This window comes from Nanorana parkeri, unplaced genomic scaffold (genome assembly GCF_000935625.1).
Source record: "Nanorana parkeri isolate BGI_ZX_2015 unplaced genomic scaffold, ASM93562v1 scaffold714, whole genome shotgun sequence".
In the NCBI taxonomy this organism is placed as follows: Eukaryota; Metazoa; Chordata; class Amphibia; order Anura; family Dicroglossidae; genus Nanorana; species Nanorana parkeri.
Window position 1 is genome coordinate 559,823 of NW_017306982.1, and position 19,547 is coordinate 579,369.

A 19,547-nucleotide genomic window follows, 5' to 3' on the forward strand; every position below is an offset into this window, starting at 1 on the left:
ACACCATAATGACTGGAACGGTACCAAGTGACTGACAGAAAGCTACAGTAGTACCAATTTTCAAAAAAGGTTCAAGATGCCAACCTGAGAACTACACACCAGTCAGTCTAACATCAATAGTATGTAAACTGTTAGAGGGAATGATAAAGGACTATTTAGTGGATTTTGTTCATGACAACGGTATAATAAATGATAATCAGCATGGATTTGGGAAGGACCATTCTTGTCAGACCTACCTACTAACATTCTACGAAGAGGTGAGTAGAGATCTGGATGGGGGAGGCCAATGGATGTGGTATATCTGGATTTTCCCAAAGTTTTTGACACAGTACCACGTAAACGCTTAATACACAAGCTGAGATCTATGGGCATAGATGAAATGGTCTGTACATGGATAGAGAACTGGCTACAGGAACGTCCCCAGAGAGTATTGATAAATGGCTCTTTTTCAGATTGGTCTAAGGTCGAGAGTAGCATGCCTCAGGGTTCTGTGCTATGGCCCCATACTGTTCAACCTGTTTATTAATGATATTGGAGAAGGTGTTAAATGCCATGTTTCTGTGTTTCCAGATTACACTAAAATTGGGAGGGTGATAGACATGGACTTAGACACTATAACATTACAGGAGGACCTGGATAAAATAGGGAAGTTGGCAACTATAAGGCAGATGGGGTTTAATGTTGAAAAAGTTGTCTTTTTTGACTAAGAATAGTCAAGAGGAATACATAATAATGGGTACTCCACTAGGAAAGTCAGAAATGGAAAAAGATTTGGGGGTCATATTAGACCACAAACTGACTAATAACTTGCAATGCCAGGCTGCAGCAAATAAAGCTAGCAGAGTACTGTCTTGTATTAAAAAAGGGAATGTACTGTAGAGACAAAGCAATACTTTTACCACTTTATAGATCACTAGTTCGGCCTCATCTGGAGTATGCGGTTCAGTTTTGGTCACCAATCCACAGAAAAGATGTCCTGGAGATGGAGAGAGTCCAGAGAAGGGCAACAAAACTAATTAAGGGGCTGAGGGACCTAAACTATGAGACAAGGTTATTAAATCTAAACTTGTTCACGCTGGAAGTGAGGAGATTAAGAGGGGACATGATTTTGATGTACACAATGTTTAGTGGTGATGGCTACATCAGAAATAAGCTTTTTAAAGTAAACTCCATAACAAGGACTAGAGGCCACCAATGAAAATTGGTGGGGAAAAAATTTAACCACAAGGAGCGGAGGGACTTTTTTCAGTAATAGCGGTTAAAGTCTGGAACTCACTGCCACAAGCAGTGGTATCAGTCGAGAGTACTGAATCATTCAAAAATCAATTAGATACCTTCCTCAGAGACCGTAACATACGGGGGTCTATTCACTAAGCTGTCGAAGGATCTAGCTGTAGCTTCGGCTGATCCTTCGGCTAGCTTCGGCCCCAGCACCGAAGGGCTGCTGTACCGGCTATTCACTATAGACCGTACAGTTCCCGAAGTTGGCCGAGTGGCTCAGTTGAGCCGAAGGCATATGCCGCGGCTCGACTGAGCCGCGGTGAAAGCTGAAGCTGGCCAAATGGCTGGCCGACAGCCTGCTCCTGACAGCTGGGTGGAGCCAGCCGTCTTCTCATGGCTGGCTCCGGCCACTTTCAGAGAGATCAGCGTCCCTGGTTACCAGCTAACCAGGGATGCTGTCATTACACACTGAGAGCGGCCTCTCCGTGTTCTCAGTGTGTAATGACAGATGGCGTTCCTGGTTACCTCCTAACCAGGAACGCCATCTGTCATTACTTTCCCGGACACTCTGGAAGTCTAATATGACTCCCGGCCGCCCGGGAGAGAAACATTTTCTCCCAGAAAAGTTCACTCTGCTCGATCAAGCAGAGTAAACCTTTCCCTGCTCGTTTTTTTTTCTTCTGACATCAGAGCCGTGGCTGCAGTCAGAATACTAAAAAAGATTCACCATAGGAATGCATAGCTAGATTCCTATTGGCTATTTCAATTTGCAATAGCCAATAGCAAGCTAGCTATTGCACCCGCCCACTGCTGCTGTCAATCAGCAGAGGGGGACCTGCAGTTCTCCATCAGGTCCTCCTCTGGTGATTGAAAGCAGCAGAGAGCGGGTGCAATAGCTAGCTGGCTATTGGCTATTGCAAAGTGAAATAGCCAATAGGAATCTAGCTATGCATTCTTATGGTGATTTTTTTTTCATTTTTTATTCTGACGGCAGCAGAACCGCCCGGCCAATAGAAAACAGTTGGGTGGAGCTAGCTGTCACTGCTAGCTCCACCCAGTCATTTTCTATTTTCTATTTTACTACTTTTAAAACTGTTTTTCTATTCTGCTCGGTACCACGGAGGTACCGAGCAGAACAGCCGAGCCGAATGCCGCTCAGCTGCATTCGGCTATTCACTCACTTCTGTTCAACATCTATGAGAATAGGCCGAACAGCAGCAAGTAGCCTGCCGGAGGTTTGGCTTAGCCGATCCAGATGTTGGATCAGCTAAATCGAACTCCTTCTGCACTTCGGGTTGGCCGAACATGCTGAGCATATTTGGTCGACCCAAAGCCAGCCAAAGCCACCCGATTTATGGCTGATTTCAGCCGATATACGGCTGGAATCAGCCGTACCAGCCTGAAGTGAATAGCCGAACAACGTTCAGCTCACTTCGCTTCGGGTCAGTTAGTCACTCGGCTGCCTACGGCAGCTTAGTGAATAGACCCCACAGGGGTAAAGGTACTCTTTAAAACGAGGTCACACAGGGACTCGTGTACACACATATACATGCACAATCACACACAGGCACACAAAGGTTGAACTTAATGGACCTGTGTCTTTATTCAACCTCAAATACTTTGAAACTATGTAATTATGTAACTATGATTTGTTGGTAATCTTCAGGAAAGGTGAGGTCACACTTGTCAGGTAAGAAAACTGCCTTTGATGACTTGTTTCTGATGTTGTCATTTCAATGGTTGCTGTCCTCAATTTTTCTTCACACTTTGATGATTCTCCAACCTGTAAGAAACATGAATATAAGGTATCGGGACATCAGCTGTGAATATGCCTAGTTTAGTAAATTAGGAGAGAAGTAAACATGGGGATGATGGGTCTGGAATGTACATCTTTAACCACCTCCTGTCCATTGGTCATACCTAAAGGGCCAGACGGGAGCCTTGTAGATGCGGGTGGGCATTTTAAGACGTCCCCCCTTGCCCCCACTTGTGCGCAGCACTCAGCGCATGCACGAGTGGGAAAACTACAATAAATTTAAACAGCCAGCGATAGCTGTTTAAATACGAGCATTCTCGCATCTGTAGAGAAGCCTGATTGCTTGCATTTTGTGCTGGTGCACAGCCCCCCCTCTGCCCCCGCCCCTAGTCCCGAGATCCGCTGTGCCCGGTGCGGGCTGGGACCAGCATGGCGGCTCTGTCACCGGAGATCAAAGGGAGATCAGTACACAATCTCCCTCTGATCTCATCTCCAGTGTCAGAATGCAGGAAGTGATGTACAGTGTATATTACATCAATTCCACATTCAGCTGTCATTCCCAGCTACAGAAACAGGAAAAAGCTGTTAAAACAGATCTCTGCTTCATCAGCTTCTTTGGATGTCCCTAGGTGACATTAGGGTCTTGGAGACCCCTGATGTCTCCATAAAGAGGACCTGTCATGTAAATTGGCTATCGTACAGTAATAGCAATACAGTTAAGTGTAAAAAAAGTTTTTAAAAAATTAAAGAAGCATTAAAAAATCAAATCACATATAAAAAAATTAAAATGTTCTTAAAATCCCCTGCCCCCACATACATATGCAAACATGCGTCGGGTGCACCTACATGTGAAAACCACAATTGTGCCCATTGTGCCAAACATGTTACATATCAATGTGGATGTTGGAGTGAGAGCAATAATTCTAGGGCCATCAATCACTGATAACACTAAACCGATGAGTGGTAAAACATTTTAAAGCTTCACCTATGACCAATTTTGGGTGTGGTTTTTTGGGTGATTTTGCGAGCACTTGCAGTTTTAAGGCTTGACATGATTGGTGTCTACTTTTATATTGGGGTGATAATAAATGTTTCATTACAGGTTTTTTTTTTCAAAATTTTCGATGCTTTTTTGTTATATAGTAAAAAACCCATGCACATATAGAAAGCTATAATGATGAATGTGAAATTATTATTATTATTATTATTATTATTTATTTGCTGTTATTGGCCTGCATCACATGTACCACCACCTGCTTGATTTTAGAGGTAATCTATGCCAAAGAATGTAGAACTTGGTTCAATCTTCCTTTTTTTATAGCAAGCAAGCATCATTTTTATTTGTTTATTTTCAAACTTTGTTTGTCTAGGCTGAATTTTTTCTATAGTATGAAGAGAGTGATGTAATTATTATTCATCATCTTATCAGCAAATATGACATTTTCTAGTGGTTTAGATTCTGAAGTAGAGAAATTCAGATAATCGTAATGATGGCACATTTCATGCTTCCTAAGCTCTGTAGAATGACACCAGGTTTATAATAGTGTTAGCCTTGAGATAACTCCTACAGTTTTGCTAAATTACCTTTGTACTGGTAGACAAAAGTGTGCTAAAAGACGGAAGAGGAGACAGAAAAAGCATTGCATTTCATTGCAGTTACATAAACAGGTGTCTATTGAATATAATAAAATGTGTTACCTGGATTTATCTTTGATTTGTGTAAAAACAAGAAACAGAGCCAGGAATTCATGATTAGACTTGGTCCATTGAAGTGTAAACAATAACATTTCAAATATATTGTAGGAAGAAATTTGGAACATGAATTTGTTGAGATCAGGTTATAGCAAAACTTTGATAACTGAAAGCATCAAGTACAGTGAATAAAATTACTGTAGAAAAAGTAGTTTTAACATCTGCAAAGCATTGATTATATGTAATCCCAGGCTACTTAATTAATTAGTTAATTTATCATATGCAAAGAATACAATCATTGTCATTTGGTGAAGAAATAGACATATAACTTAATGCTAAATATTTTATGTAGGCTACCTGAAACTAAGAACCTACAGTCTGTAATTAACTATATCTCCTAGTAGTTTAAAATAAAGCATTCTCATGTTCCCACATTTTGAGAATAGCTATTCTGTCTTCTTCACTTTATATTGGCCATAAAACAGTTTTGTTTAGAATGGCAGAATGTGAGATATTAACCCATCACAATTTAAATTCCCTCACTGTCAGGACTTGTTGCCCTCATCTTCCTTAGTCAGTCTACAAACAGGCTCTGTGAACATGGAATAAAATTTTACTTTACGTTTCTCCATTCCAGGAAGAACAATCAGCAGTTGGTTACACAAAGAATTAACAGTATCTCAGAAAACATTTACATTCTATTTAGGCTTTCCATACACAGCCACATCATGCCAACTGACACTCACATCTGTCATATTGCTTGTTTTTAGTTAACTGAGTATGGAATCTCTCAGCCAACAATAGTGATCATTCTTAAATGGTTTAGTTTTCCTGCTGTAACAAATGTACTCTTATCAAATATGTTTTGCATTTTGTTAAAAGACAGGTTGAAGTCTAACATTTCAGATCCTGGAGAGAAGATCTGATCTTTGTGAAGCAACTGATATGTGAGACTTTTGGTCACTTGGTCACCCTGAGAGATCCATCATGGTGACCACATGAACGTTTGTTAATTGCTTGTGCAATACACCTTTTCCCTTTGCCTTAAAATATATGTCTGCTCTATTGCAGGAATGAAAAGAGATCATCTTGGTAGCCAAGATGGGATTTAAAAATGCTCTTCTTAAAAAAAATTAAGGTGTATCTCCCAAGTTCTTATCCAAATTATTATGGTCATTGACTGGCAATTATTTTGCTGTGAAGAATGGGCAGTATGGCAGCTTTCTGTCTTCTTACAATTTGCCCAGCACCAAAACTATCCTTAAATTAATAAAAAAATATGTAGGTTATTTATTGATAGACTTGTATTTAATTTGAGTATGTTCTATTTTATAATACAGGCTTAGGTTTATAGATGACTTTTCTTGTTAATTTATTTACATTGATTGGTTAATATGTTGATCTGTACATTTATTTGAGTAATGATTTGGTTAGTTTCTTTTCATTAGTCAACAGTGAAAAGGGCACTTGGCATGTGATATGATCTGTATACCACAAAATAGGGGTGTTAGGTTGGTGCTAGACTGATGGGATCAGTCTTTTAATTGTTACACGTAAACGGATAGTGTTAGGCATTTTTTTAAGAATAGAAAGGGGTAAAACATTCTAGAAGGTTTTATTGATTTTTGAGACTCCTTTGGGTAAAGATGATCTCAAAGAGGAAGCATAACGGAATCTTCCCTGAAGCGACACCATGGGGTTGATTTATTAAAGGTAAATAGGCTGTTCGCTTTGCAAGGGAATTCACACTTTGCAGGAGAAGTTTCCCCTTAGTTTTGTGAATGAGGTGAAGCTCACTTGCCTTTAGTAAATCAACCCCTAAGATTTAATTTAGAGATCTAGGCTGTAAGTTGAAGAAAAACACTTCCAAGGTTACATTCTCTGGGATGTTACCTGTACCATACAAAACATAGGAAAGGCAGCAGGAGTTTAGAGCGTTAAATGCACTTTCATAATTTGAGAATTACAAAGAATACAACAAAACTGCTAGGAGCTAGGACTGGCAAAATTTCAAAATGAACCACAGGTTGCTAAAGAGAGTAAGAATTAATTCAGAGAACTAGGCTGTACGTTGAGGTTAAAGATCGCTAAGGTTACATTCTCCTGTGTTTTTAGCCAGAATCTTGCCTTGATTCTTCACAGAACTGTGCTGTTAATATCCATGGCTTTGCTCACTTTCAGAGAGAAAAGGTAAACAGAAATGGTGAGTGTCTGTCTCTACATGAGAAGGGATCTAAATGTAAGCACCAATATACCAATTACACGCATTAGTGTGCAGTGGTGCCCTATAATTTCAATGGTACCCGCACACACTAAAGAAATGTGCGGCATGGTAATTCACTAACATGTATTGTTGTGTGCTGTTTTGCAGAAAATTATGTATGTTTTGATTTTGTTTAGCTTATTTGGTGGGTTGACAGCCCTTTAAAAAGAATAGGTTGCTTGATGCAACACAACTTAATGCAACATACCAGGACACCAAAGTGTGACTGGGCCCTCAGTGTGAAAGATTATTTTGTAAATGGGCAGTGAGATGGTGTTTATAGGTTGGGTTACATGTCGGTGTGCATGTTGCTAAATTTATTATTGGAATGCTACCGGCTCCTCAGAATTATTGAGCAGGTAGAGACTCAATCTCTTTCATAGTAAGAAAAGGCTGCACATTCTGGGACAATAGAAATAATAGGAGATATTAACTGCTATGAAGTTGACTTATAATGGCACTGTTAAAACAGCTTAAATGTATACACTTTTTGCCAAACAATTTTTTGAGACAGTTTAAGCCCCAACTAGAAATGGTGTTCTGCTGGTTCTGTTAATGTTAAACAATGCAGAGCTTATGTAAAAGAATGTTATTCTGCACAAAATGCACCCACCTGCTCCAAGACCATCGGCACCTGCAGGAACTGCTGGCTTCTGAAAATGCAGAGGAAGGACTCCAGTGCTGCATAAGGATGCCCTGTAACAACATAGAGATAGGGAGACCTTACTGAAAGAAGCATTTCGGAGCATCCCTGTTAGTGTCCTTTTATCTCATTTACTACATTGACATTACAATCAAAATACAGAAATAGTGATTGCCTCTATATACCATGCAACGGCAGCATTCTCTATTTCATCTTTAACTGACTTTGTGTATCTATGGTTTTTTGAAATGCTAGAAATTGTTAAACAAAACTGTATAGTCCATTTTTTACTAACTTTGAGCCAAATAAAAATTTTTTATGCTGTGTGTACTTTTCCATAATATAACTTGCTTTAGTGTGTAAATTAGTTGAGACATTGGTTGGCTTCCACATAATCTCTAGCATTACCTTTGATCTAGGAAACAGTCATCTACAGAAGCTATTCATCTGGGTGAGGTTGATGGCTGCTCCCTCACGTTAAAACATCAATAAGCAGGATCTGGCTGGAATTTGAATATTTAGAGTAATTGCAGAGTATTTAAATACATTTTCTATTAAAATAATACATAAAATTAATTTTACCTAGGTATATAGGATTTAATGAGCACATACACAAAATACTTATTAGGATTTGTTTAGTCTGTTCTCCCAAAAAACCTCTATGGTGCAAGTGGGAATAGTTGGAACTCTTTGCAAGCTTGTATTGCTGTCAGTGTGTCAGGGTTTCTTACCCTTCTTTGTGCAGTTGAGCTGCAGCCTGTCTTCTGTTAGAGTGTGTCTGACACTGTTTGTTCCTCTTTGGTGCCCTCCTATGGCCAAACCCATAAACATCATCATTCTGCAACTACTTACAAACTACTAGCAACTTCCTGTCTCAGTGATGACACAACACCAGTCCACTATTTTACCATCAGCTTGTCCATTTAGTCTCCGCCCTTGCATGTGTTCAGTTCCATCAAGTGCTCTGCTGTTGTTCCTGTTCTCCGTATATGACCCTGACTCTTGCTGACTGGTCTCCTGGTTCCTGATTCCAACTATTGTTTCTGTTCATCCTGCTCTCAGTGTTTGCTGACCCGGTTCGGCTGGCTACCCGCTTGGTACACCCTGGACTTTCTCCATTGTTTTTTTGCCATTTTTGTTTATTGTTATTTTCAATAAACTTATTTTATTTTTTAAACTGCCCTTTAAATGTCTATCTGGTTTCTTGATAACCTGGCAGTATGTCCTCACTGGAAGGGATTCCACTCCTGTGGTGTCTCTGAGATAGGAAATTAGAGTACATTTCCTTTGAGGGACACAAACAAGTGCTTGGGTCTATCTGGAATAAAACAAAGTTTGTTTTGCAAATATACTTTAATGTTCTGCTTTCCCCATAACCCCTTTGCATAACTGTTGTTTATCTTATTGCCAAACATGTATTTCCCTCTGTATATTGTTCTACACTCTTTTGTACTGTAGGAGTACAGGATGTCAATGAGGTGAAGGTTCCTAGCTTTCTTTGTCCTCTCTTCAATCCCTTATTCTAATCACATTTAAGGGAAATGTGTGCTTAAAGTCAATACATGAAAAAAGTCAACAGCCAGTTTAACATGAATATCTGGCAGAGGGGATTTTACATTATTGTCTCATCACTAGCAGAGCTGCATTTACTATTAGGCAGATGATATTAACAAATTAGACCACGCTAGGATGTGTGCAATATTTTCTGTAACGGAAAGCTGAAATACTACTAAAGTGTGTGTTCACTTTCCCAAAAATACCAATATCTCATGTACTGCACTTTACCTATACTGTAAAGTTATTATATAAATACTTTTCTATGAAACAATCTGCGCAATAATTAAAACTAAATATGGATCATATATAAACCTGGTTGTGTATTCACAATTCATTTCCTTGAAATCACATGCATTAAACCTTCAAAGAGTGCAAAGTCTTTTATTCAACACTCATAATAATAGTCCAAAGACTTCAAATAAATAAATTAATTATATAATAAATCTTCAATCCCAGGTTATCACTGTGCTCCTTTTTTAATGTACTCCCAATTACAGGTTATCATCATGTTCCTTATTTCTTTCCAATGCACTCACCAGATGCTCATTAAGATTGCGTTATATTATAGGAACCGCTAAAACATTTCCTCATTTGCGTTTCCAAATATAATAGCTTATTAGGATAACTTTAGCTTTCTCTCCTCCCACTCTATATTCACTCCTTCATAGATAACTTGTTTCCAATAACAGCAAGATTTTACTCAGATCCACCGGTGCTTTCCTCCTCCTCCTCCTCCACTAATAGCCTTCTAGGGCAAAGCTCAAATGGCAGGATTAAAATATCTCATTGTGCAGAACTTGTGTTTCATAGAAATATATTTATATAATAATGTTACAGTATAGGTAAAGTGCAGTACATGAGATATTGGTATATTCAACAGATTAGGCAGGTACCTACAGGTGCCCTCCATAGAGAGGCACCATGCAGGTACCTATTCTGCCTAATTCCCGGTTTTGTGACTAGATACAACACTGGCAATAGCAAGGATTCTGCACAAAATGCACCCACCTGCTCCAAGACCATCAGCACCTACAGGAACTGCTGGCTTCTGAAAACACAGGGGAAGGACTCCAGTGGTGCATAAGGATGCCCTGCATAAGGTCTTTCTGATGAGGACAGGCATTTAGGGCAGCCTTACATAAAACTGGGGTCCTTCTCTGCATATGTGAAATCCGGTGGGCCCCGCAACGGGTACAGCATCGGCTCAGGCTGAACAGATTTCCACTCATGCCTACAGGCACCCAAAAATGGAAATCCAGCACTGATCACTAGCTGAGAGTTGTAACCTGATACTGAATGTCTCTAATAACCGTTGCAACTGCTAAAAGGTTGCATGAGCATGTATATGCAGCTTTCATCTAACGTGGCCAGTCATCTCTGTCATATTTGGTCTTCACTGTAATTGAACAATTTTATTTTGCATGCCCACTGTAAGAAAGCTGTAACCTTGATCGGTCCAATTTGCTTGAGAAACTTTAGGAGAAATGCATTTTTGTATTTCGATTTAGGAAAGATAAAACATATTGCTATCTATTGTCTAAGGCTATAACACATCATTTTATATTTAATATATATTCTACATATTTATAAAATAGAAACATTATCTGTATATTTACTAAATACTTTTATATTACCATTCCATCAGGTTTATCCCAATAAATGCATTTAAAAGGCGGTATCCATGTCTATATATGTATTCTTAGTAACTTTATTAAAAGTACAATTTCTGTAACATTACAATTTGCCAAAATGTCACAACAGATTGTAATTCAATTGGCAATTTTGTCTTCCACTTTAATTCAACCAGCATAGATTACTCTTTTTTTTCTGGCTACCAAGTGGTTTGATAAATGATTCTTATTTATCAGCGATTCTTTAAAGGTCAGTTATTTTTCCATCAATCAGCTAACTTTCAGGTCACATTGTAAAGAGGTAATCCATTCCACTAGAATGATCTGAGGGATATAAGACATTTCACCCTTCCTATTTAGAGTATGAATACTTAATAACTAATCATTTTAGGAATCAATATCTATAGCTGTATGAACTAAATGGAAGTTGTATTATATGCAGAGATGCTAGTGAGCTGGAAAGTAAATACAAATGTGTCTGATATTGTCCATTTTACAGAAAGCTGTACAGCACAAGAATTAAAAATGTAGTATATAATTTCATGTCTGCCAGCAACACATTTTATTTATAGCATGCAAGAATACCTATTTAATTATGTAAATAATTTAATAAAATTTCTGCTATTTGGTTGCATTACTTGCTGTAACATCCACCCTCTAAGCTTTTTATGAGACAACACAACACCTATGAACTAAGAAAAATAATAATTTTTTAATAATCTGATAATTATTAGAATGCCCTCCAAAAATAAGTACAGTGCACAATTAACATTATTAGTACTGATTGAACTGTATTTTGAAAAAGATATCATAAGCATCCTGTGCAAACTAGTAAACACCGTCTGTCAATTTATTTTGAATAACACTTTGCTGTTGAATGGTTATTAATTCTATAATTGTTCCCTGCATGCCAAGAATGAATTAGCTAATTATCCCAATATGACTTTCTTCATCATAGCTGTGTTTTAGTTGTAATGTTTCCAGAAGCTTGTGAATGTGGGATAAGGATGAAACAGCAGAAAGTACTAAACAGACACAAGCCTGGAAACATGTGGTCAAAATTCAGACGTACCACTCGCACGAGTACTCACAATCATCATTGTCGAAATATTTAGCAGAGAGCCAGTGGCTGACCCTGGACATCAATACTTCCTTATAACATAGCAAATCTTCACTTTGAGCTCAAGTCTACTTTAAACTTGCTACCAATGCTCAGCTGTACTGTGCATTGATTAGGGCTCAGTGAAATTAACAAACACAATTTTGCAATAATGGTGAAGTGCATTTGAGTAAAAAAAGAAAGGCAAAATTACTGTCTCGTTAGGACAGAAACAATAGGCATGTAATCAGCAGGTCCTCATTTGAGCTGCTAATTAGATCCTTTGTGTGTAAACAATAGATGTGTCACACAGCTACAGGGGTAACCTTCATTATATAAATAAAGGGTATGAATATTTACTCAACAAAAAACATGTAATCAGTGAGTTGAGCAAAGATCTGCTGATCATGTTCTTTAGTGGTTGTATACAATAGCCAAGTGATCATCAGTTCAAGAAAGAACCTGTTAACCCCTTCACAACCCATGATGGGATAATCTAATTTAAACTGGAAGCAGTTCTGGTGGCTCAGCTGTCGCCAGATCGCTTCTACGATCCAGTAACCGGATCGTAGAAGTGGGATCTGCACTTCAATAGCTTATTTAGAGTGTAAAGGTGATACTAGGGGTCTTTAGGACCCCAGCATCACCTTAAAGAGTACCTGCCCTTGCCAATACGCTATCACATAGGGGGGCTCGTATGCCCCACTACGTGATAGCAATTAAAGTAAAGTTTAAAAAAACAGTTTAAAAAAATAATATTAAATAAATTAAATGTAAAAATAATGTAATTTTTTTTTAAAAGTCCTACGCCCCTGTAAAAACGCGTCGGGTGCGCCTACGTACAAAAACAACAATTGCGCTACACATGTTGGGTATCGTTGCACACGCAAGAGTGAGAGCAATAATTCTAGGGACAATATTTACCCGTATCTCTAAACTGATGACCTGTAGTAACTTTTAAAGCGTTGTCCATGGACTTTTTGGGGTACTGAATTCTGCCGCGGTTTCACTGACACACAAAATGTTTAACCTGGGCATCTTGGGTATCTGTTTAGTCGTTGTAACCTCATATTTTATATTTGGCAAAACAAAGGTATTATATAGTGTTTTGGGGTACAAAATTTAACTTAAGTGCATTTTTAACTAAATAGTTGGGTTTGATAATAAGTTGCATTAATGTTATGCAACATAAACATTTACAACTGCCACCATTTTATTCTAAATCGTCTTGGCTTTCAGACAATATATAATGTTTGGGGGTTTTAAGTAATTTACAGGCCTAAAATGTGGATTATAACATGGGTGCAAAGACTTCCGGTTCCGGCGCCGGATGGATTAGACGGTGAATACAGGAGCTCCGTCCCCGCCACATCCAGATTGCAACTCCCGCACCTGAACCGAACCATATCGAGCGCTCCAATCGTCTGACGTGTCCCACTGGCCATGGACAAGTTTGTGGCTCGATCGCAGCCGGTCCGCCGCAACATCGCTGCTCCCTCCAGCCCGGCGGCCCCACAGCACGAGGCCGCGGCCATGGAAGACACAGACGCCGATGACGTCACACCGCTAGGTGAGTCTGCTGGTGCATCTCCCCATGCCACCCTGGATTACCAACAACTGGCAGCCACTGTTGCCTCACATCTAAGAGTAGATATCAGCTCCATCATTGTGGACACTCTGAAACTACACATGGGGCCTATAACGGCGGCCCTGGAGGCACATGCATCTAGGATGCAGACCCTGGAGTCACGTGTCAGTGATATGGAGGATCAGGCCTCAGGTACAGCCAGATCCCTCACAGAGGATAGAAAAACGTTACAATGTCTACAGGAAAAGATTGACGACCTTAAAAACAGATCGCTTAGAAATAATATTAGGATCATAGGGATCCCAGAATATATTCCGCCTACTGATCTCCAGCGTTACTGTTCCTCTACATTACCACAAGCTATGGGCCTCACATCCACATGTGCAGTGGAAAGGGCACACAGAATAGGCCCCCCCAAAGACCAGGAAAGACCCAGGCCGATCATTGTCAGATACCTTGACTACTCAGATAAACACCACATCCTGCAAACCTACAGGAGGCAGCGCCAGTTGATAGTGGACGGTCATAAATTACTGCTCTTTGCGGATTATTCCGCTGAGCTGTCTAAGCAACGCCGCTCCTTCCATGAGGTCTGTCAGACCCTGGTGCATAAACGTATTAAGTTTATCCTGGCATACCCAGCTGTGTTGCGCATATCCGACCCTGAAGGCAACCAACACCGCTTTACGACTGCGGCTCATGCCCAAGGCTATGTAGACCGCCATCTGTCCAACTATACTATAAACAAATTCAGGTCAGTTAATATTTCCTCATAGCTGAGCTCCTCCATATCTCTTATCAGTTTAGTTGCCCTTCTCTGCACTGTCTCCAGTTCCACAACATAGTTTTTGTGAACTGGTGTCCAAAACTAAACTGCATATTCTAGATGAGGTCTTACTAATGCTTTGTACAGGGACAAGATTGTGTCTCTCTCTCTGGAGTCTAGACCCCTTTTAATACAAGAAAGTATTTTGCTTGCTTTAGAAACTGCTGCTTGACATTGCATGCTATTATTGAGTTTATGATCTACCAGAACACCCAAATATTTCTCCATCATTAACTCCCCCAAACATATTACCCCTAGAGTGTATGACGCATGCATGTTTTAGTCCCCAAGTGCAGAACTTTACATCCATAAACATTAAACCTAATTTGCCAAATAGATGCCCAATCACACAGTGCATTCAGATCTGCTTGTAAGTTTGAAGGAGAATTATAATCATAATCATAATCTGAGCCGACCTGTGACAATGAAACTGTCACAGGTCGGCTCAGTAGATCTGGAAGTGAGCGAACACATACCTTCGCTCACTCACTTCTCGATTTATCCCTGCAGAGAGCTGTGACTGTCACTCACGGCTCCCTGCAGGGATACCCCCCTTTTTTCAAGGGATTGTTTTGTCTTTTTTTTTCGTTATGGAAACTATGGGGTCTATTCACTAAGCTGCCAAAGGATTTAGCCACAGCTTCAGCTGATCCTTCGGCTAGCTTCGGCCCCAGGACCCCCTCGGTTCAGTAGAACCGAAGGGCTGCTGTACGGGCTGTGCCCTGTAGCCCGTACAGCTCCCGAAGTTGGCCGAGCGGCTCAGTCGAGCCAAAGGCATATGCCTCGGCTCGACTGAGCTGCGCTGAAAGCCGAAGCTGGCCGAATGGCCGGCCAACAGCCTGCTTCTGAAAGCTGGACGGAGCCAGCCGTCATCTCACGGCTGGCTTCGGGCCACTTGCAATAGAGATCAGCATCCCTGGTTACCAGCTAAACAGGGACGCAGTCATTACACACTGAGAGCGGCCTCTCCGTGTTCCCAGTGTGTAATGACAGATGGCGTTCCTGGTTACCCGGTAACCAGGAACACCATCTGTCATTCCTCCCCCGGATGCTCTGGAAGTCTAATAGGCTCCCGGCCGTCCAGGAGAGAAACACTTTCTCCCAGAAAGGTTCACTCTGCTCGATCGGAGAGTAAACCTTTCCCTGCTCGTTTTTTTTTCTTTTTTTTTCTTCTGACATCGGAGCCGTTGGCTGCTGTCAGAAGGGGAAAAAAAAGAAATCACCATAGGAATGCATAGCTAGATTCCTATTGGCTATTTCTCTTCAATATGTTTTATTAGATTTTTTTGGGAAATGTAAGATATACAAATATCGCATAATAACAGCTGTGTAAGGGAGCAACGTGTCACCTGTACATTAGGCGGCATTTAAAGGAGAATTATGAGGTGAGTGCTTTTCACTCACCTCATAGTTCTAGCCGACCTGCGACAATGAGACTGTCACAGGTTGGCTCAGTAGATCGGGAGGTGAGCGAACACATACCGGGTTCGCTCGCCTCTCGATCCTCACGGCTCTCTGCCGTGACAGGGGGAGGGGCTGGATGGAGAAGTTTTGGCTGTTGGGGGGGGCTGCACGTCCCGGTACGGTTGGTCTACAGGGGTGGCGGGGTGAAGAGGGGAGCAACGAGCAAGAGGAGCAGAATGGGGTAATGAGAGTTGAAGAGAAGAAAGGGAAGAGTGGAGAACTGAAAGGGTGGTAACCACCACCCGGGGGCCGTGGCGCAATGGGAGATCACGTTATCGGATCAAGGGTGGGTAGGAAAATGGAGGACCATTGGTCCCATATGGTATGGAATCTCTGACTCGTGTTCAATAGTATGCTAGAGAGATGTTTGTTAACAAAGAATCCTTGTATACGTTGTTGGAATTCAAGATATGGAATGGCTTGTTTCTTCCAAGAATGAGCTATAGTTTGTTTAGCTGCTAAAAATATGTAATTGGCCAGTTGCCATTGGGGCCGTGTGAACTATGGGATTTTAACATGGAGGAGGGCTTGCCAGGGGTCCTTTGGTAATGATATATTGAAGATGGAGTAGAGGAGTCTGTACATCTTAGTCCAGAATCTGGCCACAAATGGGCACGTCCACCAGATGTGCATCACATACCCCATGGCCTGCATCTGCCTCTGGGAATTATGTCTGTGGCTGTCAGAGCCTTGCAATGTCTCATGGGACTTGTAGTTCCACAACAGCTGGAGTGTCAAGGTTGCCTACCCCTGGTCTATCCCTATGGTTTACCCCACCAACTACAGAGTAGTGATATACTGAGCACAGTGGGGACCAAGAGATTGACACTCCAAGAAGAGTGACATTCTCAGAAGCCTGTGATTTCTCTGCAATATAACAGCATTTGGCAGCATGGACAACAGAAGAGGTATTTACTATATGCTTTACAGGGAACTCTTTTATCGGTGCTTTCATTTTACCAACAAAACATTGTTACATGTGAATCCTCCCTTAAAAATTATTAGGCAATATAAAATATCTAAGATGAAAATTATACTTTGTTAAATCAGCCCCTATGAGGGAAAATGACAAAACTTTTAAAAGTCTGTAAAACTAACAGTCTGTAAGTTTGTTATTCAGTCAGACTGGTTCAAATACGTATTTGTTATATCTGGGTTGCTAATTATTCATTTGAGAGCACATATTTTTTGATCATGTGTATTTTTTTATTTTGTTGCAGTACAGTTGTGGCAAGTACAACATCATTAATCATAATTCAGCCTTTTCAATACAAATATATTAATTTACAAGAAAATCAATCACCCTCATGTGTTTGGCATGGAGTATAAATATAAGATTTATCATTAGCAGCAAATCAAGGTCATATAATGCAGAGTAATGAGAAACTGCAGCTCTGTCCCCTATATCGCTTTTTACGTTCTACAGGAAACTGAAAAAATAAAAGGAATTTGAGTTCTGTGTTAGTGCAAGCATGCTACACCCCTATAAATTTTTTACCAAAAAATTATTGTGCAGAGTTAATAGTTAGAAGTGTGGACAAAACTATGCAGTGTCAATGTGATTTCATATGAAAATCCTAAAATACCCTTAAAGAACTAATACTGGCAGGATTACTTGGCATAAATCTCTCATTAGCAGGCTTAGAAATCAATACTTTATGTCAAGAGGCTCAGTCAATACAAACATAGTGTTAGCTTGTAAATTATTTATGGATTGAACAGGTAGCTACCCCAAGAGGGCAGGTGGCAGACTAATGCTATCAAACAAAACACTAGGGACCTACAATGTAGGTATGTAGAAAACAATATTTATTTGTTTTACTGCTTATACATTAATGAATTTTTTTTTTAAACTGTTTTATTGACACTAAAACATCTGTAATGAGTTGCATGTTCGTTTATGCATACAAATAATGTTTGGAGCCAGGCTAGGTTACAGTAAGCTATCTCAAAATGAAAATTCTTCCCAGCGCTCAAATAATCTTTTCAAAATAAGAATAGCTAAGTGAAGTTTAAAAGTTGATCTCCATGCAGATAAAAATACACAAATTAATACAGCTCTATATTCATTAAAACATAGTTAAATGTATTGTTTTTAAATATAAGCAGTGTAAATACCTGAATTTTAATTGATATAACACATTTTGCAGTCCCCCAAAGTTCAAAAATAAACAGTTTGGTAAGAGGGTTATTTTATGTGGCCTAACAGGCAACATTGAAACTACACAAATGTATTTAAAAAACATGCTTGGGCAGATGATGTACATGCTGTACATGGTCTTACAAAACATTATGATTCTTTGGGACAGCATCACCAACAAAGAATTCTGGCATTACATAAATTGCACCTGTAACAATTTTGTTAAATTTTGCATTACTCTTTGACTTACATTAAGCAGCAGCAACCCAATATAATTGATTTTCAAAAAAGTTTTATTAGGTATTTTTTCCACAAAACAGATTTTTTTTGTTTAGGAATAATAGGCTAACATTGAGTAGTGGGAGGAGCAGACATGATGGGGGTTTATTTTCCTAAAGGCAAATAGGCTATTCACTTTGCAAGCAAATTTGCACTTTGTGGGGCAATTTTCGCTGTGCTTGTTGAATGTCATGAAATTTAATTTTGAAAAGAATACCACTCATGCAAAAAAAATGGTGCTATATTTCAGAAACCAAAGACAATCATATATCACAGTGGCTGGAGAGCATGTAAACAGCTTGATTGGACACTGGGCAGCAAAGAAAGAGGGAAAGATTAATCATTTTTTCAAGAAATAACAATTAGAGGATTATATTTCAAAGACAGAAGGCAGAAATATTGTGAACAAATGTACAGTTTATTATGGCAAGAGAAAAAGAAAAGTGAAAGACTAGGCATGTTTTATCATGAAATGAAAACATGCAGTGTATTTAATCTGACACTTCAAAAATATAGCACAGATTCCCTGGACAATATGAATCCATTTTTTGCTAGGATGCAATTTCAGAGAGAGCAGGCTGTTTTCATTTGAAAATAGAAAAAGAACTGTATTTTTTGAGATTGAAGTCAGAAAAATTGTACAGATTTGCAGCACAGCTTTTAATCCTTTTAATTAATTAATTAATCCAGCACTATTTTAGATTGAGAGAGCAGGCAGTTTTCATCATCATATTTGCAGTACAGTATGTACTCCTTTTTTGATTAGATGCAATGTCTAAGGGGGAGAGGCGGTTGAAAATAAAAAAAATTGACAATATATTTTTGATACACTGACAGACAGACGGTAGATAGAAACATTTATATATTTTCTGTAATGTATTACTCATTTTTGTCTATGATAAACTGGTAGACACCATGTACAACTGTTTTTACTAGGATGCATTTTCAGATAGAGACACCCAACAGAGTTACTCTGGAAATAATAAAATTGTGGTTTTTTTCTGAGACCTAAGACATAAAAATTGTACAGATTTGTAGCAAATAATTCAATCCTTTTTTTTAGGCAGCTACATCAAATGGAGAGAGCAAGCAGATTTTGTCTGGAAATAGAAAAAATTAAGTATTTGTTTCTGAGACAGAAAACAGAAATATTGTACAGATTTCCTGGACAGTGTGTTCTACTCTTTTTGTTAGGATGCAATTTCAAATGGAGAGAGCAGGCAGATTTCATTGGAAAATACAAAGGAAATATTTTTCAGACATTTAGGGAAAAATGGGACAGATTTGCTGTACAATTTTGATAGGCCATACTAGGCATGTTTCATCTGGAAATAAAAAAATAGTGTTTTCTTTCTGAGACCAAAGACAGAAATGTTGAACAGATTTGC